Source organism: Benincasa hispida, chromosome 10 (assembly GCF_009727055.1).
Source record: "Benincasa hispida cultivar B227 chromosome 10, ASM972705v1, whole genome shotgun sequence".
Taxonomy (NCBI): Eukaryota; Viridiplantae; Streptophyta; class Magnoliopsida; order Cucurbitales; family Cucurbitaceae; genus Benincasa; species Benincasa hispida.
In genome coordinates, this window is record NC_052358.1 from 13,497,784 (window position 1) to 13,521,341 (window position 23,558).

Sequence of the window (23,558 nt, forward strand, 5' to 3'; positions counted from 1 at the left end):
TATATTTGAGAATAATATACACATATTAAACATATTTGAGAATAATTAAAATATCCGGACTTATGCAAACCTCAGAATATGTTTAATGTTTACAAACCACGAGTTTTAGGATATAAAAAAAGTCTCAAGAAGCTAATCTCGCTAATTAACTAATATTTGTAGCATTAATTTATAAGTCGTTTGTAGACACAAAAGGCATGCACCGGCTATAAACCGAGTAGCCACAATTGAATGAGGATTCTTCAGTAGAGTCTTCTTAATGTAGAACTATTTGAAGCAAAGCATTTGGATAAATCGTAGGTTTTCAACTTTTCAACTCAATCAAATGCAGAGTGCGACCGGTACAATTTAAAAGGATCCTCAATACTAAAGGATCTAATCACTGCAATATAAAAATAAATAAATAAATAAAACCCCATTAAACGATGCTGTAAAAAATTGGTTAAAAATCACCCTCCCACATTCTATAGACTCCTCTACTCTCCAGAGACAAAAAAAAAGGAAAATAATTAATAGAAAAAATAAGAGTTAGAGTCAACATGAGCGTAGTTTAATTAACATAATATTTGTATTATCGATCTCGAGGTTAGAGATTCGATTTTTCCACGTAAGAAAAAATAATAATAAGAGTTCAGAGTTTTTTTCTAAAAGAGAGTGCGGCCATTGCTTTTAAAATTTGAGAAACGACACAAAATCTAAATCTTATACTTTAACCTAAAATTTATTAATTTTCATTTTTAAACAAAATTTAAATCCATAAATTAGTATTTCGAAGAAAAATACTTTTTAAAATCCGTTACTGTGGGCCCGAATCAAGGCGTATATATACTTGAAGCTTTTGGCGTACGCTATCCAAAAGGGCGCTAAAGTGCAGATTTCAGAGGTCATTTTTCATGCAATTCTTCTCCAAAAAACAAAATATTCATCTCCATGATCTTTTGGTATTACAAGCAGGCGCATCTTCTAGGGTTTGATCGGTAAGAAAATTTCAAATTCCTTTGGCATTCCAAGTTTTCATCTATCTTCTTCTCTTTATATTGATCACAGCCTTTTATTCTCATTCTTTGAGGTGCTCAAAAATCAAAGAAAAGAGAGTTGGAGAAAGGGAATCGAACTGATGATGCAGAATTCGAGACCATTGGATGCTGATTCCTTGACTTTCTTGCGATTCGAATACTTTATTGCGTGATCGACATGGAAGATGAATAATCCCAATTTTCACCTTCCGATCTAGGCCGGTGATACTTCCTGTTGCGTAATTTTCTCTTATGCTTGAATCGTTTCACTTAAGCGTTTTTCTGGCTGTCTGTCATGATTAGTGCGTTTGATCTTGAATTCAATAGTCGATCAATTTGTTTGGTTTGATTTTTGACTTTGTGTGATTTGATTCTTTCGTTGCGTTTCTGATTAGAAGACCGCTATTGTAGTAAAAAAATCTGACGGATTTCCATTGAGATCAATGGTTACCTGCAATTTTCTGATGATGAATTATGTGAGTTCTGAATCTCTTGCTAAACTAAACTAGTACATGTTTCTGTTCATCCTCTGTTTTTCCCCCTCAATTTCAACAATATGTGCCAAAATGTAACTCTTTATTCCCTCTCGGTGAAATTTACTTTCTCGTTCTTTATGATTTCATTTATCCATATCCGAGCTCAAATTTCTTTCTCGTGTGCATTCATTCTTCTATTTCTTATGAATTTTCTGGCGGAGTGAATCTTTTCTTCCCACCGTATCAAGCAGTCACGATTGGTTTGTACGAATTGTTCCTTCATATTTTTGTGTCCGGAGTTTTATCGAATGCTTTGTCCTCTCCATTTCTTTTTCTACTCTCCTTTCTATTGCGTTGCACGAAGATAATGTGAAATACTAGGATGATACGCTTCTCTTGTTCTATTATTTTCCGAGGTTAATGTGGATTGAAACTTGGGAACAATCTGTGAAGGAAAAATCTCGATTAGAAGATAAAGCTCCACAAATTAATTAAATATCCTTTATACACAGTAATATTCTTTTCAAAAAATCTCAATTAGAAGATAAAACTCCACAAATTAATTAAATACCCTCCATACACGGTAATATTCTTTTCATTGGTGAATAATGTTTGTAAGACCCACCTATTTTGTCCATCGTGCCGTCTAGGGTTCCCTTTCCCTTTTAGTATAAATATACCCTTATAGCTATAGTGATTGTATTGAATGAAATACTGAAAAAGGGCTTTCTCCCTTTCTTGATTCTGGTATCATCTTTATTGCACTCTTTTGTCTTACTGTGAAAAATTAATTCCTCTCTTGGTATCAGAGCTCAATGGCTAACGCCTCTGCTAATGCCTTTGGGTCCTTCAGTAGTCCCATCTATAGCAGGTCACCATTAAACCAGCTTTTAAATCAGCTTACCAACATCAAGCTGGTCAGGAGTAATTTTTTTTACTATGGGAGAACCTTGCCCTCCCTATTTTGAGGGGTTATTGCATTGAGGGGCATCTCACTGGTGAAAATGTTTGCCCACCTATTTCACCAAATCTCTAGCCGCTGCAACTTCACCCATAACTCCGGTAGCTCTAACCTTCGCAACTTTCATCGCCATTGGGCTAGGCACCACGTCTGTACAAACCGGCGCAGGAGCTTTAAGTTCCTAAACAACATCTTCTCCCACCGTGAGTCCTCTGTATGAATCGTGGATAGATATATATCAACTCATTTTAGGATGGCTTTACAACTTGATGATAGCTGAAGTTTCAACTCATGTAATGGGTCACGAAACTGCCAAGAGCCTTTGGGATGCGATTCAAGAGCTTTTTGGCATCAAATTATGTGCTAAAGAAGACTATCTTTGTCAGGTATTTCAATCTACTATTAAGGGATCTATGAAAATGAATGACTATTATTTACGTGTTATGAAGAATCATGTTGATAACTTGGAGTTAGCTGTTAGTCCTGTCCCAACTCGACCTTTAATTTCACAAGTCCTTATTGGATTTGATGAGGAGTATAATCCAGTGGTCGCAATAATCCAAAGAAGGGTGAACATTAAGTGGTCCGATATGCAATCGAAGTTGTTGAGTTTTGAAAAACGTCTTGATCTGCAAAACACTCATAAAACAACATCATTTGGTAGCACATCCTCAGTGAATCTCACCACAAAGTGGTGGAAACAAACAACAACAGTTCTTCACAAGCAGCAGACCTCCCCAACAGAACAACGGATCAAGAGGGAACAATCGAGGAACAGGACGCAGTCGTGGAAACTATCGTCCTACTTGTCAAGTGTGCTTTAAACAAGGTCATATTGCTTTGACTTGCTTTAAAATAATTGGTTATCGCTTTCCCTCCAATTAGAACAAAAATAAAATCTCTCGGGGACAACCATTTTCAGGGAATGTTCAACAAAATAGACCCAACACTCAAACACAACAGTCTAATCAAGCATTTCTGGTTGCTCAAAATAACAATCGATTCATTGTCACACCTGAATTGGTCATTGATCCTGGATGGTATATGGATAACAAGGCTTCAAATCATGTGACCTCAGACTCTGCTGGCATGACACATTCATCTGAATATGAAGGTAATGAGAAAGTAACAATTGGTAATGGTAGTGCCTTATCTATTTCTCATATCGGTTCATGCTCTTTAGCCACTGTTGATGGGATGTTGAATCTGAAAAATGTCTTGTGTGTTCCTGAAATTGATAAAAACCTCATTAGTGTGTCTAAATTGGCTCAAGATAATAAGGTGTTTATTGAATTGCATGATGGTTATTGTCTTGTCAAGGATATTCATACGAGCAGAATGGTGTTGAAGGGAGAAACTAAAGATGGGCTTTACAAGGTTGGAACAACAAGAGCCACTGGAAGTGCTTCAGGTTTGGTTGATTCTTGCTTGAAGTTGGAAGATAAGATAAAGGGTTGTTCTACAGTTGTGCAGAATAGTTGTGTCAATATTGTTATGTCAAAAACTGTTTTACAGAGTAGACTTGGACATCCATCCTTAAAAGTTTTACATGATGTCATTAAAAAATATAATCTACTAGTGAAAGCCAATGAAAATTTTAATTTCTGTGAAGCTTATAAGTTTGACAAATCTCATGCTCTTCCTTTCTCATACTTTTCATCTCATGTCCTTACTCCATTTGATTTAGTTCATTCAGATTTGTGGGATCCTGCCCCTGTCATGTCTACTGACGGTTACAAATACTATGTACATTTCATTGATGATTTTAGTAGGTTTTTCTGGATATATCCCTTAAAGTTAAAAAGTGATGCAGTGGTTACCTTTAATTACTTTTTAAAAATGGTGAAAAGTCAATTTAGAAAATATATTAAAACCTTTCAATCTGACAATGGAGGTGAATACTAAAAGGTACATCAAATATGTGTTAACCAGGGGATTAAATCTAGATTCTCTTGTCCTTATACATCATCTCATAATGGAAGAGCTGAAAGGAAGCATCAACACATAGTTGAAATTGGACTAACTTTACTAGCCCAAGCTTCAATGCCCTTAAAGTTCTAGTGAGAGGCCTTCATGACAACCACGTTAATCATTAATGGGCTTCCATCTACGGTGTTAAGGGGACAGTCTCCCATGGAAAATTAATACAAAGACAGCTGATCTTATAACTTTTGGTTGTGCCTGCTACCCATGCCTCAAACCGTACAACTCTCAAAAGTTTCAATACAAATCAGAAAAGTGTATTTACTTGGGCCCTAGTCAGTCCATAAAGGACATAAATGCCTCAACTCGTTAGGTAAAATTTACATTTCAAGACATGTTGAGTTTGATGAAAATTCATTTCCTTATGAAACAGATTTTGGGTTGTCAGGTGAATCGTTGAACTCCTTCAGTCCAGGTACCACAGGCTATATTCCGAGTGCTCCATGGGGCCTTCAGTCCACCGAATGGTCCAGTCCATTATCAATAGCACATTCTAGCCCAACATCTTCTCAACCTATGCCCAACACAAATGATCGGCCCAAACCCTCAACACTTCCTATAGAAGTATTTCAGCATGCAGCGGAAACAACAAGGATCAATAAGCATTCTAATTGATTAATTTTGGCTATAAATAAAGCATGTTCATCCAATAATAAGAGGGTTTCAACTCATATTTTTGTAGAATTTTTTGAATCTCGAATTTAGTTGCAAATATTCTTCAAATCTTATTGTGAACCACCTTAAGATCTTTCCTACTATTCTCTTGAAGCTTTAGATTGAGTTGTGGAACTCAAATTATGCTTGAATGAAGGGAATTTGGAGAAGTGGCACACTGTTGTAACTTGAAGAACTTCTTCAACCTCTCAAGTTTTTCAGCAAAGACTGAAGAATTGCATTAGTTTGCGTTATCGGTTTCCACTTCAATCTTCTCTATTTATTGTAGGACAATCATGCAATGAAGGAGGTTGCATGAGGTGCAACTCATGCTTGGAAAATTGAAGCAAGAATCAACTGGATTTTGAGTGAGCTCCTTAGTTGAAGATAATGGAGTTTTCCAACTTTTTCATTTGTTTCCAATATTTCTAATTTCAAAATGATTTCCAAAATCAATTTGATTTAAAAAATTTGAAAACATTATTAGTTTTATAAATTAATTTTTAATTAAAAATTAATAATAAATAAATAATTAAACAATTTAATTAATTCTAATTAATTTAATATTAAATTTTAAATAATTTTACACAAATTTCACCATCATGAATTCCTATTCATGAATTTAATATTTAAATCATATTTAAATATTAATTAAATTATCCAATTTAGTTTAATTCTAAAATTAAACATGTTCTTATATAATTACTAATTCACTTAATTCTAATTTGAACGTTTCGAATTAACCTTTCACGCTACTCTAAAGCTAATCCATTACAAGCTAGTAGGGGGACCTCGTGGACCTACAGATCATGGGCTCCAACGATCCGAGATTAATTGGCTAGACTTTTTACACCAAATTAACCTCAATTCGTTAACTAATGGGTCACTCCACTAAAGCTCACAGTTGCACTCCCCTCAAGGTAGATATATTATGTCCACTCGATATAACCATGATTAGTAAGTTAACCCTTCACAGATTGTTCGTAATAACGGCTGGGTCAAATATCTGTTTTACCCTCGAGATTACCTCACGTTCAGTTTGTGATCTGATCAATAAACCGAGTCCCTCTTGGGCCAATGAGAGGGTGGGACACCTTGTTCAAGACCCAGATTCAGCACTCAAGGCAACCTCTCTACTATCCTTGAAAACGGGTAGGAGTGAATTTCTTCTTGCACCCTATGTCCCCAACCATCTACCCGGTCTTACCCCTGAAATGGAGGTTTATTGAGCCGGCGCTGTTGAGTCGACCCTAACCTATGCAAATCTAAGGATAATCTCGAATAAATAGGAGTTTATAGTTAGCTCAGGATTAAGGTTAAGTTACCTAGGTCGTCGCTTTGAAATAGTCAATCTTAAACGGTAAACAATGTTATAAAGTAAAAGTGACTAATTTCGTGGTCCGATCTTGTACAAACCCATTGCACAGGAATCCCTCACTCCTCATGTCATAACATGTACGGATTAGGATCACATCTTCTGTAGCACTTTACAACTCTTTTTAACAACTACAGAGTGGGCCACATCCAATAGTGTTATCAAAATAAGGCACCTAGCCTCATTCATATACTATAGATCATTTTGATAATTTACTTGAACCTGATCTACTTTTATGTGTCCACATAAAGTTCATGTACTCATGTAATAATCACGGATCTTTTAGTTTATTGGATTTCTAAAACGAAATAAGCAATTCATATATTCAATAACTTATTGAATTTTCAGAATAAGTTTTATTGTTTACAAACCACGAGTTTTAGGATATAACACCAAATAAACTCCTACTTGGACTAAAACTTCAGTGGTAACTTATATATTTGAATATATAAAACTAAGTATCTGAGTTTTACAGAGAAATACAATAAACTAGGGCATCACATATACATGGTTTACCATACGGTATCTCATACCCGATTTTTCTCCCACTTGCCCTAGGTTATTCACCTGGTATTCCTAGTCTTATTAGGTGATTCTCAAACTCTTTAGCCGAGAGAATCGATATAAACATGTTAGTGTACAATAGACTTCTTATTAAACTATATGGGGAATGCATCTTATTCTCACAACACTTGTTTCTCTATAATGACTAAAAAGTCCTACATTCCTCCCACTACACTGAGGTACTCTCAACTCTTTGAGTAAGGCGCATCTGACCTGTCTAAACAACTCTTGTTTACAGTGTTAATTCAATGCAAGCTTTTATAAAAACAAATACTACAAGGTGATCTTGAACAATATAACAATAATTGGAATGATGTTGGGAAAACAATCTAAGGCAACTAGAAAGTTTGTCACTGGATTTCATGTTCTATCAAATAGACCTAGAAATCATAAACTTTCTATACTTTGATCCAACCGAAGTATTTCGGTTTTACCTAACAAGTTTTGTACACTCTGAACTTTTCAAGTGTTCTAAACTTATCACTTAGGTTAAATAACTACTTGCCTTAATTGATTTCTAGCCGTTTTAAATATTTGAATATTGCAAATGGTTTTTAACTAGGTTGGTTCTTAACAGAAGTTGCTATGCAATAGAATAAACATAAATTTCACTATTTCATTTACAAAAATACAATTTGTTCTTTACAATAAGATAATAACAAAAATTGATAAGATTATCTTCAGGCAGCAACATCTCCCACTGGTCATGTTGAGGACAACAAGCAATCTTCAAGAACTAGTTTGCCTGTTTTGCTTTCTCTGCTCTCTTCTTAGCAAGGTACTGAGTTTAGTTTCTTTTCCAGTGTTCTTCCTCGTTGCAGTGGAAACACTTTCCTTTGTCTGCAGCGTTAGTCTTGCCTTTTTTTCTAGCAGTTTTTTTCTTCTCTTTCCCTTTGCTCTTCTTAACAGGAATACTCTTACTCTGTGAAGAGGAAGCAACATCAGGCTTTTTGGAGGACGTTCCTCTCTTCTCAGCGGTAGTAACGTGTACTTTCGGTTCCAGACCTTTAGCTCTCATCATTTTCATGTAAGCCTATAGCTCATTCAGAATAGTAGTCAAGTTGTATTATATTTTATTCATAAGTGCGTTCGTGTAGAACTGCAGAAAACTCTTCGAAAGAGATTCTAGAATAAAACCAACTTGACTTCTCTCGTCAACGACAACCCCATATACTTCTGCCACATTGAAATGGACCATCATATCCAAGGCATGTTCTCTGACAGAGACCCCCTCTTTCATACGACAGTTGTAAACGTACTTAATAGCATCATGCCTTAAGGACAAGGACGGTTGTCCGAACATCCCTCGTAGAGATTCCATAATCTCTTTGGCAGTACATATAGTCTCATGTTTCTTCGCCAAGACATCAAATATGCTGGCAGGGATATAGGCATGGGCTTAGTCATTTGTTTGATCTATCTATCAAACGCATCCCGAATAGTTTGATTTGCATTAGAGCCAGGAATAGGAGGACAATCCTCTGTTAAAATGAACCGTAGATCGTCTATCACTAGTATTGTATTCAAGTTTGATTTCCAAGTTGCATAATTATTCTCAATCAGTTTATCAGACGCCAACAATTGTACTAGTACACTTGTCATTCTGAAAGATATAAACAAATTATAAGTAAATTGCTTTTAAACCCAATTGAGTTTTAGCAAAGTAATAATATACCCAAGATTATTTTTGCAACGATACTATAGCAAGACATTCTTGACTAAACACTATCTCCAGAATAATTCATATTTCGATAGTCATTTTAGCTATCGTTTTTTGTCAGAAAGTACTAACTCTTTAGTAATTTTGTAAGTGTAATCCTCTGTTTTTAGACTTCAGAAGTCAGATCCCAACGATGCTCCCGAAGTTGGAAAGTCAAAGTTGAAACCGACTTTAGAAATCCTATCCATTTCTAGAGTTTGAGTTGTTCTGAATCCTATGTTAAAACCCTTTGAGGGGATAACCGTCATTAAATGACTAGCGAGGCCGACTTAAAGACGATAAGCAGACGCAATATAGGAATCTCACAGTTCAAACCAACAGAAGAGACCGAAGGATATGTTGATACGTATCCTTCACCCACTTACTATGAACTACTTTCCCCATTCACTTTGGTCTTCATCTGTGACGAACACTTTCTGAATGGAGATCACTCCCAGGGTGACACGAAGTGCTGCATAGATCTCATGGTGAAAATTATCTAGGGACATTAGAATTGAAATCAATATATCGTATATCTGGTTTTCCATTGAACCGCTTCCCCTTATTCACCATGATCAATTCACACAAACACTTTTCGACAAGGCTTTAAGTCCTTTACTACTGATGTTAGAGAGATATTTCTGCCACAAGTCTCCTTCAGTTAATTTACTGCTTGTAGCTCTAAAGGTTGAAGCAGACATCTGAACATCTTTTATTAGATAGAGACCATTGGTTTCTTCTCCAACAAGGACTGTTGTAACTTGAAGAACTTCTTTAACCTTCGAGCCTTTCTCAAAATATGTCAGCCAACCATGGTGCTTCAAGTTCAATGGGTCTGTCTCCAATGGTGGTCTAGCAACAATTAGCTAACCTTCAACAATAGATTGCTACTCGTGGGGCAGCCCTTGGGACTACCACAAACCTTCAATCGAACCTTGTAAATTCATATTTATCTTCCGGTCTACCGATGTATTCAGAGAATCTGGTAACCGCCTTCCCTATGTTACCTACAATAAATTTATTGTCTGAATTTATGGGAAACTCTACAAGTTTCATTACAGGGGAGAAGTTGAATGACCAAAATTATTTCTCTTGGTCTCAGTTCATCATGATGGCCTTCGAGGGGCGTCACAAGTTTGGGTATCTAACTGGTGAGATATCAAGACTTAGACCCGTAGATCCTCAAGTGCACATTTAGAAAGGAGAAGACTCCTTACTTCGCTCTTTGTTGATTAATAGTATGGAACCACATATAGGAAAACCCTTCTTGTATGTTGTAGTTGCTTGGGATATTTGGGACGTAGTACAGAAATTGTACTCTAAGAGGCAGAACCCATCATGATTGTACACTTTGCGTAAACAGGTTCATGAGTGCAAACATGGAACAATGAGCTGTTACTTCCTATTTCAATAAGTTGTCTCTAATTTGGAAGGAGATGGATCTATGTCGTGAAATTTTCTTGGATTGCCCGTGTAGTGGAGTTCAATATTCAAAAATTGAGAAAATTGAACATGTTTATGACTTTCTTGCTTGTCTGAATTCCAAATTTGATACAGTGCGCAGTCGAATACTAAGACAGAGACCGATATCTTCTCTCATGGAAGTCTGCTGTGAGGTTCATTTAGAGGAAGATAGATCGAGTGCTATGAATAATCCTATTGTCTCTACCACTGATTCTGCTGCATTTAGTGTAAAATCATCTAGGTTTGATTGTGACAAGCAGAATGGTAAACCACCTCCAGTGTGTGAACATTGTAAAAAAACTTGGCATACTAAGGATCAGTGTTGGAAGTTACATGGCGAACCTCCGAATGGCAGACGATGTCCTCCAAACGATAAGTCAAACCCTAGCTAAGCACTTTTGAGTGATTCTATGAATGGTGTTTCATAGTCTCAATCTCAGGTGAATAACCGAATGACCTTGGTACTGTTGGGGTCGGTGTTATTGCCCAATCAAGTACTTCTCAGTCCTTCAGTCTCCTTAGTATTAACAGTAAGAAACCATGGATACTAGACTCAGGGGCTACAGATCATTTAACTGGTTTATCTGATCAATTTCTCTCATATTTTCCAAGCACTAGTAGTGAGAAAATTCGTATTGCAGATGGGTCATTTTCTCCTATTGCAGGAAAGGGTCATCTCTCTCCTTTTAAGGGTTTAACTTTATAGAATGTGTTGCATGTCCCAAAAATATAAAACAATTTACTATCTATCAATAAGATAACTAGAGATTTGGACTGTCAAGTTGTTTTCACATCTGATACTATTTTCTTTTAGGACTTGAGCTCGGGGATGACGATTGGCACTGTCGGACATGATAGGGGACTCTATTTCCTTAATGATGATGCTTCCTCTAAGAATTGTTATAGGACTAATTTGTTATCTTCTTATTTTTCAACTTCTGAAAAAGATTATATCTTATGGCACTTTTGTCTTGGTCACCAAAATTTGCAATATATGAAGTTTTATTTCATCATTTATCGTAATGTTGATATCTCTTCTTTGTCTTGTGATGTGTGTATTTATGCAAAAGAACATCTGGTCACCTTTCCATCACAACCCTACAAACCTTCCCAACCATTTACTCTTATCCATAGTGTAGGATTGTATCAGCAACAGCGGAAGAAACAAAGATCATTAAGCACTATAATTCATTAATTTTAGCAGAATATAAAGCGTGCTCTTGTAAAAACAAGTGGGTTTCAAGACATACCTTTGTAGAACTTCTTCAAAGCTCAATTTCCAGCGGCAAACTTCTCTAAATCTTGTTGTAGACCATCTCAAGATTTTTTCCACTATTCTCTTGGTGCTCTAGATTGAGTCATGGAACTCCAAACAAGCTTGAGTGAAGGGAATAACACCTTCTTCACCACGAATTTTTCAGCAAAAAATCTATCAATTGCATGCTCCAAATTCACTTCAATCTTCTAAATATATTGTAGACTATCATGCAATGAAGATGACTGCATGAGATGCAGCTCATGCTTGGAGTAATTGAAGCCTAAAGAGATGGATTTTGTGTGAGCAACTTCAAAGGTGATAATGGAATAAAACAAAATTCCATTTATATGTTTTTCCATCTTTTTCAATTTTTCCAAATTGATTTCAAAAATCAATTACATTTATAAAATTGAAAAAAGTATTAATTTTACAAAATTAATTTTTCTAATAAAATTAATAAATAATTATTTAAATAATTTAAATAATTCTAATTAATTTAATATCAAATATTAAATTAATTTTTACACTAATCCACCTTCATATATTTAAATCATATTTAAATATTAATTTTTCTATTCCGTTTAATTCTTAAAATTAAACATGTAATTATATCTCATATAATTACAAATTCCCTTAATTCTAATTTGAACGTTTCAAATTAACTTATCACGCTATTCTAAAGCTAATCAATTTACGAGCTAGTAAGGGGACCTCGCGGACCTACAGATCATGGGCTCCAACGATCCGAGATTAATTGACTAAACTCATTACACCAAATTAACCTCAATTCGTTAACTATTGGTCACTCCACTAAAGCACATAGTTGCACTCCCCTCACTGTGGATATATTATGTTCACATGATTTAACCATAATTAGTAAGTCAACCCTTTATAGGTTGTTCGTAATAACGACTGGGTCAAATATCTGTTTTACCCCGAGATTACTTCTTGTTCCTCAAGTTCCTACTGATCCTCTAATAAATAACTAGTTTGTGATCTAGTCACTAAACCAAAACTCTCTCAGCCCAGTGAGAGGGTGGAGCCCCATGTTCAAGACCTAGATTTAGTACTTGAGAGAACAACCCTTCTCTTATCCCTAAATCGGATAGGCGTTAACTCCGTCTTGCACCCTATGTCCCCAGCTATCTATTCGATCTTACCCCTGAAATGGGAGGCATATTGAGTCGGTACTGTTGAATCAACCCCCACCTATGTAAATCTAAGGATAATCCCAGTTCAGTTAGCTCGGGATTAAGATCAAGTTACCCAGGCCATCTAAGTGAAATAGTCAGTCTTATACAGTAAACAACGTTATAAAGTAAGGGTGACTTATTTCTTGGTCTGATCTTATGCAAACTCATTGCATAGGACGTCCCCACTCCTTATGTCATAACATGTACGAATTAGGATCACTTCGTTTGTAGCACTTTACAACTCTTTGTAACAACTACAGAGTAGGCCGCATCCCATAGTGTTACCAAAATAAGACACTCAATCTTATTCATATACTATAGATCATTTTGACTATATACTCGAACCTGATCCACTTTTATGTCTCCACATAAAGTTCAAGTACTCAGGTAATAGTCATGGGTCTTAGTTTATTGGATTTAGACTTTTATGTATACAATTAATAAAATAAGTAATAAGTTTATTGATTATAGAAAATGTTTATCATTTTACAAACTGCGAGTTTTAGGACATAAAAACCAACCATACTCCCACTTGGACTAAAACTCCAGTGGATCAATATATACAAATATATACAATGTTGAGTTTACACGGAGAGAACAAAACGTACAAATACAATAAACTAGGGCATTTCAATACCCATAAATTCTCCCACTTGCCCAAGTGATGAAAAACTCATAGACCTAGTCCTACTAGGTGACCCTCGAACACTTTAACCGAGAAGACCTTTGTAAATGATCGACTAATTTGTCTTGTGAAGCAATCTAGGTAACAATCATGTCTCCTCTATGTACAATCTTCCTAATGAGATGGTACCCCTTCAAGTTGATCTACAAGATCCCAGACAGAATTGAAATATATAGATTCCATTTCAAGGTCCATGGTTTTAATCCATTGGTCTTTATCCACATCACTCATTGCTTGGTTAAAAGACAATGGATCCTCTAAACCATCATCTGGTATGATGACTTGAGTTTCAGTCAAACCCATGTACCGGTTAGGCTGTTGCACAACCCTCCCACTACGACGAGGCATTCTCAACTCTTGAGAAGGATGTGAAGTACCAGTTTCATTAACAACTTTTGTTGATGGACCTGTTCTATCAACAACTCTTGTTGATACATTTGTCGTTTTTCTGGACATTTCTTTTATTACTAGTTTATTGCGAGGTTGATGATTCTTCATATGGTCTTCCTCTAGGAAGGTTGCATTTGTCGATACAAATACATTGTCTTCCTGAGCGTCGTAAAAAAACCATCTTTCGTTTCTTTTGGATAGCCTACAAATAGGCATACTTTTGAATGGCGTTCCAACTTTTTAGGATTTTGCACCAACACATGTGTTGGGCAACCCCAAATTCTGAAGTGACGTAAATTTTCTTTACGTCCTCTCCAAAGCTCGTAAGGCGTTTCAGAAACATTTTTTTAGGGAATTAAGTTCAAAATATACACTGCAATTTCAAGTGCATGTCCCCAGAAAGAGTTTGGTAACTGAGCCTAACTCATCATGGAACAAACCATGTCCAACAAGGTTCTGTTTCTTCTTTCTGCCACACCGTTTTGCTGAGGTGTGTCAGGGGCTGTGAGTTGACACTGGATACCAGGTGCTATCAAATAGTTTTGGAATTCTAAGTCCATATACTCACCACCTCGATCTGATCGAAGCGTTTTAATCTTTCTACCTAATTGGTTTTCAACCTCAACCTTATACTCTTTGAACTTTTCAAAAGTTTCAGACTTTTAGTGCATTAGGTAAATATGCCCATACCTGGAATAATCATCTATAAAGCTGATGAAATATTCAGGTCACAAAGGTCTGAGTGTATCAGTGCTAAGGGTCTTTTGGCTCTAAGACCTTTTCCAGAAAAAGATTTTTTGTCATTTTACCCTCAAGACAGAATTCACAAGATGGTAATGAACTGTCTTATAACTTATTTAGATGACCGTTCTTAACTAGTCTCTCAATCCTGTTGAGATTTATGTGACCCAGTCTCAAGTATCAAAGATAGGAATTTGGAGAAATTTTCCTTTTCTTATGAGTCTTAGCAGTTGTAAACATCTCTATGTTTAATATGGCTTTAACCTCAATCGATTTTAACATACACAAGTTTTTTTTTTCTAATTTTGCAGAAAAAATTTGTTTACTTCTTGTATTGATGAACATTTCATCATTTTCTAAATAAACTTTATAATTTTGTTCGAGCAAACAAAAGATAGATATTAGATTCCTTTTCATAGAAGGAATGTAATACACACTTTTCAAATAAATGTACTTATCTTCTATAAATAACTTCATATCTCCCACTGTTTTAGCTGAAACAACCTCCCAAGTCCCTACCTTAAAGATTGTTTCACCTTTTGCCAACTATCTCCAAGAACTTGTTTCCTGTGAAATAGTATAAACATGATTAGCGGCACCTGAATCGATTATCAAGATTTTATCATTTTCCACTAAACACGCTTCGATAACAAGTAAATCATATTTATCTTGTTGTTTGAATTTTGCATTCTCATCTATATTATTCAAAATTTTAGATGAGTTCGGAGATAAAGGACAATCCTCTATTAAAATTCTTTTGGTGTTATCAACTGCTAGTAATTTGTTTGTTGATTTGATTTTACTGTTATTTAATTCGGAAGTGAGTATTCTAGAAGAATTCGATATGCTGATAAAATTTAAACAAATTCTAATTAGCAAATTGTAACTAAATCCAAAATCAAGTTTTAGCAAAATTAGTAAATAATGTACCCATAACCATTATTTATTTGTAACGATACTATAGTGAGTTAGAATACGTGCTACCGAGGGTCAGTCAGATCACTAAAGCAAACAATTTTGACCAAACACTTTCTCCGGAATAACCCTTATTCCTATAGTCGTTTAGTTACCGTTTTCGGTCAGAAATTACTAACACTCTTAATAATTCTGTAAGTGTAACCCTCTGTTTTCAGACGTCAAAGGTTGGCCTAACTATGCTACCGAAATGGAGAGTCAAGGTTAGGAATGAACCTAAGAAATCCTATCCATTTCTGGAGTTTGAGTTATTCCGAATCCTATGTTACAACCCTCCGAGGGGATAGTCGTCATTAAATGACTAGCAAGGGTCACTTAAAGCAAACCAGTAGGCGCAACATAGGAATCTCACTGTCCAAACTAACGGAAGAGACCACATGATATATTGACACATATCTTTCACCCACTTACTATAAACAACTTCCTCTATTTACCTTGTTATTGACTCATACAAACACTTTCCGTATAGAGATTACTCCCAGGGTGACACGAAACGTCATATGAATCTCACGGCGTAAACTATGTGGAGACGTGACAGTTGAAATCTATATATCAAATAATTGATTTACGTTTGAACAACTTCCCCTTATTCACCAAAATCTAGATTTATGTTAAAAAAATACTTTCCGTATGGAGGTCACTCCCAGGGTGACACGAAGTACCGCTTAAATCTCGATTGTGTACTCTTAAGGACGTGAGAACTAAAAATAACGTATCGTATATGTTATTAATCTCTAACTGAAGTGTTCTAATAACTTTATCATATAGAAGTTATTAAACTCCTACTGAAGTGTTCTATTAATTGGGTAAATTTATACTTAGGTTCATTTCGGCTAAACAAACTACCCTAAATCTATGTGGCTTATCCAAGTACAACACTTATAATTGGATTTTAACTTACGATGTCTAGGTGATAAACCATTTTATTACCTCACATCGCTCACGTATACTTATAAAACCGATTAACAATGCTCAATAATTCGCCCATAATCCCCAGGTAGGAGGTGTTCCATAGACTGTCAACTTAAGTACCCCCAACCTTAGACATGATTATATACCGGTTGAGTTTGTAACTCGAGTTTTACAAGTTTTAACTATTAAAACAAGTGGTTAACCTACATGAGCATGCCGTGGTTCTTTGTTATGGATTTTAAACGTCTAACCCAATTTTATAACAACTTACAAAATTTTAGACATACTAAACATCCACAACATACATCAAAGGTATTCAATATTTAATATAACAATTATATTAAATAAAAGAAACCCTAACATGCATACTATATATTATAACATTTTATAACATACTTTCAATGTATGTAACATGCTTCTTACGGTGGGATTTTAAATCTACATGGTATACTGTATGCACATACAAGATTTATTTAATTATAACATACATCAAATGCATAAATAATTAGACAGCATACTGATATGATTTAGTTTTGGCATAAACAAGCAAACAAAGGCCTAATTATTACAAAATAGCTTCAAAACCACTTCTTAACCGCTTGAACCGCTCCCACCAAAACCCAAACTGCTTGAACCAGACCAACCAAAAAAAATTTTGAGGTTGAACCAGACCGGACCTCAGAGAACCGGTCGAACCGGCTGCTCTCGCTTCATACATAATATCTTGCTAAGGCTCATTGTTTAGCATTGACGACCATCGTCTTGGGCGATCATGTAGCACCATTGTATAGCCCCCGAACAATGCTACACGATCGTTAGTGTCAAACACTATCGTGCAGCACCATCGTCTAGCGCGGACAAATACTACATGATCACTAAGCGCCATACTTGATCGTTTAGCGTAGGGACAAAGGTACCGCATAGCATCTCAACGCATCGCTTAGCTGCCGCACAAAGCTACACGATCGTGTAGTGTCATCGCATAGCACTTCAACGCATCATTTAGCTCTCACGCAAAGCTACATGATCGTGTAGTGCTATCGCATAGCACTTCAACGCATCCTTTAGCTCCCATAGGTATACGATCGTCTAGCACGTAATACTTCAACGCTCAACGCCCGTAGCTACACGATCGTCTAGCTTTTCTTCACATCGTCTAGCGCCCGAAGCTAAACGATCTTTTAGCACTGAACCTTAACGACGATATTTGAGCAGATGTTAGAAAAACTGGAATCTGCAACTCGGCCTTCTTCACTTGTTTCTTTTCAACTCTAATGACTCACAATAAATTACAGACTCTTGAGAACACATATAAGCTCATCAAACAAGAGTCAATTACAAATTTAATCGAGAAATCGAAGAGAAATTAAATGCCAAAACTCAAAAAACCATATCAGTGCAGTTTTCATATAACTCATGAAATAAACACCCACCACACAAAAATTAAACTGAATTGAATGCTTATATGATGCTCTGATACCAATTGTAGGATTGTATCAGCAGCAGCAGAAGCAACAAAGAACATTAAGCACTCTAATTTATTAATTTTGGCATAATATAAAGCATGCTCTTGCAAAAACAAGTGGGTTTCAAGACATTCCTTTGTAGAACTTCTTCAAAGCTCGATTTTCAGCTGCAAACTTCTTCAAATCTTATTGTAGACCACCTCAAGATCTTTTCCGCTATTCTTTTAGTGCTCTAGATTGAGTTGTGAGACTCAAAATAGGCTTGAATGAAGAGAATTTTGAGAAGAGCTCACAGCAGCAATCCAATTGAATAACACCTTCTTCACCACGAATTTTTCAACAAAAATTCTATCGATTGCATGCTCCAAATTCACTCCAATCTTCTCAATATATTGCAAACTATCATGCAATGAAGATGGCTGCATGAGATGCAGCTCATGCTTGGAGTAATTGAAGCCTAAAGAGATAAAGTGATAATGGAATAAACCAAAATTCCATTTATATTTTTTTTCCATCTTTTCCAACTTTTCCAAATTGATTTCAAAAATTAATTTCATTTATAAAATTGGAAAAATTATTAATTTTACAAAATTAATTTCATAAATTAATTTTCTAATAAAATTAATAAATAATTATTTAAACAATTTAAATCATTCTAATTAATTTAATATCAAATATTAAATTAATTTTTATACTAATCCACCTTCATATATTTAAATCATATTTAAATATTAATTCTCCTATTCCGTTTAATTCTTAAAATTAAATATATAATTATATCTCATATAATTACTAATTTCCTTAATTCTAATTTGAACGTTTCAAATTAACTTATCACGTTATTCTAAAGCTAATCCATTTACGAACTAGTAGGGACCTCGCGGACCTACAGATCATGGGCTCCAACGATCCGAGATTAATTAGCTAAACTTATTACACCAAATTAACCTTCATTCGTTAACTAATGGGTCACTCCACTAAAGCTCATAGTTGCACTCCCCTCACTATGGATATATTATGTCCACATGATTTAACCATAGTTAGTAAGTTGACCCTTCACAGGTTGTTCGTAATAACGACTGGGTCAAATATCTGTTTTACCCTCGAGATTACTTTTTGTTCCTCAAGTTCCTACTGATCCTCTAATGAACAACTGGTTTGTGAACCAGTCACTAAACCAAAACTCTCTCAGCCCAGTGAAAGGGTGGGGCCTGGATTCAGTATTTGAGAGAACAACCTTTCTCTCATCCCTAAATCGAGTAGGTGTGAACTCTATCTTGCACCCAATGTCCCCAGCTATCTATTCGGTCTTACCCTTGAAATGGGAGGCATATCGAGCCAACGCTGTTGAGTCAACTCTCACATATACAAATCTAAGGATAATACCGAATAAACAGGAGTTTATAGTTAGCTCAGGATTAAAATGAAGTTACTGAGGTCATCTAAGTGAAATAGTTAGTCTTATACAGTAAATAACACTATAAAGTAAGAGTGACTTATTTCTTGGTCCGATCTTATGCAAACTCATTGCATAGGACGCCCCCACTCCTCATGTCATAACATGTACGAATTAGGATCACTTCGTTTGTAGCACTTTACAACTCTTTATAACAACTACAGAGTAGGCCGCATCCCATAGTGTTACCAGAATAAGGCACCCAACCTTATTCATATACTATAAATTCTTTTGACTATTTACTCGAACCTGATCCACTTTTATGTCTCTACATGAAGTTCAAGTAATCATGTAATAATCATGGGTCTTAGTTTATTGGATTTAGACTTTCATGTATACAATTTATAAAATCAATAGTAAGTTTATTGACTATAGAAAATGTTTATCATTTTACAAAATGCGAGTTTTAGGACATAAAACCTAACACATAGTGATGTTTGGAGTCCCTCAAACATCACTACCTCTTCTGAAAAACGTTGGTTTGTGACATTTATTGATGATCACACTCATCTTACATGGGTGTTTCTTCTCACTGATAAATCAGAGGTACCATCGATATTCCAACAATTTTAGACTATAGTGGAGACTTAGTTTAACACCAAAACTGTCATCCTTCGTAGTGATAATGGCCGTTAGTTCTTTAATAACACCTTTTATGAGTTTTTGGCTTCTAAAAGCGTTGTCCATCAAAGCTTCTATGCTTATACCCCTCAACAGAATATAGTGGCTGAATGGAAAATTTGTCACCTTATCGAGGTTGCACGCTCCTTCATCCTATCTACTTCTCTTTCCTCTTACTTATGGGGAGATGTTGTTGTGACTGCAGCCCACCTTATCAATCGGATGTCTTCCCGTGTTCTTCAATTCCACCTTATAAATACTAGTGAAGAGACTAATTGGTCCACATCTTCAATTCCTACAGACTTTCTTCCTGGGCCTATCTTAGGTACAAGTGATACTGTCCTTCCTACTAAACAAGTTCCATGCATAACATACTAGAGGAAGAATCTCAGAAAGGAAATAATGTCACATGTTGCTCCACCGGCTATGGTCCATGAATCAGAACCAACACCAGTTCAAGGTACTTCTATTTCTGATAATGTTTTTGTTGAGGGTGATATGTGTGATGTGGTTGAGAGTGACAAAATTGATATAATAGTTCCAGAGAATAACAAAGTTGCAGGGAGTGATAAGCCATTAGGAGAAATATAGGAGGATGAGACTTTGTCGCAGGTAACTAAGTGTGACCATCGTCCTCTTACTGATGAGGGGTCAGGCAAAATAGGGAGTTATGATGCCTCTTTTGATATACCCATTGCTTTGAGAAAGGGCACCAGGTAATGCACTAAGTATCTTATGCATAACTTTCTATCTTACTGTAATTTGTCTTTTGAGTTCAGGGCTTTTATTACTAACCTGGATACAGTAACAATACCAAACAATATACATATGGCCATGGAAGTTCCTGATTGGAAGGCTGTGGTCATGGAAGAGATGAGAGCTCTTGAAAAGAATAATACGTGGGATCGTGTGACTCTTTCTAAAGGACATAAAATAGTTGGGTACAAGTGGGTGTTCACTATAAAGTATAAGTCTGATGGAACTCTTGACAGGTACAAGGTTGGATTCATCGCTAAAAGGTTTACTCAAACCTATGGAATAGACTACTCATAAACTTTTTCTCCTATAGCGAAGCTAAATACAGTTCGAGTCCTTCTTTCAGTGGTAGTTAACAAAGACTGACCTCTCCACTAACTTGATGTGAAAAGCGCTTTTCTAAATGGTGAATTAGAGGAAGAGGTGTATATGAGTCCTCCTCTTGGTTTTGAAGCTCAATTTGACCATGAGGTTTGTAAACTCATGAAGTCTTTGTATGGTTTGAAACAGTCTCCAAGAGCTTGGTTTGACAGGTTCACTACCTTTGTTAACTCCCAAGGTTTTACTCAGGGACACTCTGATCATACCTTGTTGACAAAAATGTCAATATCAAGAAAATTTGTTATTCTTATTGTGTACATAGATGATATTATTTTGTCAGGAGATGATGTTGCTGAGATTATCAAGCTTAAAAAGAAAATGGCTGATGAATTTGAGATTAAGGACCTTGAAAGTCTAAGGTATTTCCTTGGATTGAAGGTGGCAAGATCAAGAGAGAGGATTTCTGTTTCTCAACGGAAATACATAAAGGGATGTTTGGTCCAAATAATGAAAGAGACAAGTATGAATGGATGTAGACCTGTTGATACCCCTGTAGAATTTAATGTTAAGCTGGGAGATTCTATTGACAAAGTTCCTGTTGATAAAGAGAGATATCGGCGTTTAATGGAAAAATTGATTTACTTATCTCATACTAGACCATATATCCTACGCTATCAGTGTAGTTAGTCAGATTATGCAAGCACCTTACGAGGAACATATGGAAGTTGTGATCGGATTCTGAGATATTTGAAAACTACTCCAGGTAAAGGTCTGATGTTCAGGAAAACTGACAGAAGGTGCATTGAGATTTACACTGACTCTGATTAGGTAGGTTGTACTGTACGTTTGTGTGGGGTAATCTAGTTACTTGGAGAAGTAAGAAGCAAGGTGTAGTTGCTAGAAGCAGTGATGAAATAGAATACAGAGCTATGAGTCTAGAAATATGTGAGAAAATTTGATTGAAGAAAGTTTTGTCTAATCTTCATCGAGACAATGATCTTCCTATGAAGCTCTATTGTGATAAAAAAGAAGCTAGAAGCATAGCCAACAATCTTATGCAACATGATAGAACAAAACATGTGGAGATCGATAGACACTTCATTAAAGAAAAATTGGACATTCCTTGCATTCTTTCTAGTCAACAAGTTGCTGATATTCTCACCAAAGGATTACTCAGGAAAAGTTTTGATTCTTGTGTTAGCAAGTTGGGTCTAATTGACATTTATGCCCTAACTTGAGGGGGAGTGTTGGAAATAAGGGGTTGTTATGTATTAACCCTAAGGGCATTGTAGTATTATTACTTTGTCCTATTTTTCCCTTTCTGTATTAGGGTTTTCTGCAGCCTATATGTATCTTGGTCCTTTCTTGTATGAGTATAAGTTGAACAATAATAGAAAAAAAGTATCTTTCTGTCGTGGTTTTTTCTCCCTGTTTTAGGGTTTTTCACGTAAATCTTGTGTTTTCTTATTCTCCCTTTCAATACCTTTCTTGAATGTTTCCTTGCTCAGATACCAATTTGTAGAGAAGAACACGTATTTTACTTTACAAATTGCACTTGGCTACCACGTGATACCTTTACTCGATTTTTGCATCCATGCAGGGCTTTCGATTGATCATTCAACAAAGATGAAAATAGAGAAGATGAAACTGATTAAAAGAGATCAAATTGAAGATAACGGCATGAAAGATGCAGAGAAGATATGAAGAAGAAGAAACTGAGTGAATAGAGAGCTCGAAGAGAAGAACAAGAAGAAGAAGATAGGTATTTAAGTGGTTCGGTCAATAATAAACCTACATCCACTGTGCAAATGGGAGTTGATCAGATTTTATTAATCAAGGGAAAGATTTACAGAGTATTCTCATATTAGTGAATTCTTTCTCTTAGAAACTGCCTTTTATAGAAAAGTTTGGTAACTCATTTTTACAATTGACTTTTAACAGAATTTTAGGTTCGACTAAGAGTTGATTTATACACTTCAATCTAAACTAAAATATCTTAATTATCTAATAATTCATCTCATCATTGCTCTTATTTTTTAGCTATGATATTTTTATTGATTATTTGTATTGCTTTCAATAGACAAGTAGATCTCATTATAATATCTTATATTTATCCGTTGAACTAAAGTCATATTTGGCCAATTAGTAGTAGAGTAGTATTTGAATGCACTCATCTTTCTATATCTCATCCTAATCATACACGTATAAAAAAAATCCAAATATTTTAAGAAGAAGTAAATTATGATTGGACAATCGATGGACACATGTGAAGATGAGTGTAGACTATGATGCACATAAAGGGATGTTTGATCCAAAGATTTGGAGTTCGAGGGAGTGGAAATGTTAAAGGTAGGGTTTGCTCAAAGAGTTTCGTGGGCCCCATGTATAAAAAAACATCAATTTCATTATTTCTTTGTTGGCAATTATCAATTTACATCCTTGAAGTTTGTAGGTTGTATCAATTTAAACCCTAAACTAATAATTTGTATCAATTTTAACCTTGAACTTTAAAGTGTATCAATATAAATTTTAAACTAATAATTATATCAATTTAAACCTTGAACTTTCATAAATTTATCAATTTAATCCTTA